This window comes from Bison bison, unplaced genomic scaffold, assembly GCF_000754665.1.
Source record: "Bison bison bison isolate TAMUID 2011002044 unplaced genomic scaffold, Bison_UMD1.0 scf7180017864233, whole genome shotgun sequence".
NCBI classification, from domain to species: domain Eukaryota; kingdom Metazoa; phylum Chordata; class Mammalia; order Artiodactyla; family Bovidae; genus Bison; species Bison bison.
In genome coordinates, this window is record NW_011494805.1 from 5065841 (window position 1) to 5066181 (window position 341).

Consider the following 341-nt stretch of genomic DNA (forward strand, 5'->3'; position numbering starts at 1 on the left):
CAGCCCTGGGATTTCTTTGGAAGGAATGATGCTAAAGCTGAAACTCCAGTACTTTGGCCACCTCATGCGAAGAGTTGACTCATTGGAAAAGACTCTGATGCTGGGAGGGTTTGGGGGCACGAGGAGAAGGGGACGACAGAGGATGAGATGGCTGGATGGCATCACTGACTCAATGGAAGTGAGTCTGAGTGAACTCTGGGAGTTGGTGATGACAGGGAGCCCTGGAATGCTGCGATTCATGGGGTTACAAAGAGTTGGACATGACTGAGCGACTGAACTGAACTGAGTCATTTGTAATACATTGGGTTTGCAGTTTGTAGTATATTGTAAATTATTAGGGA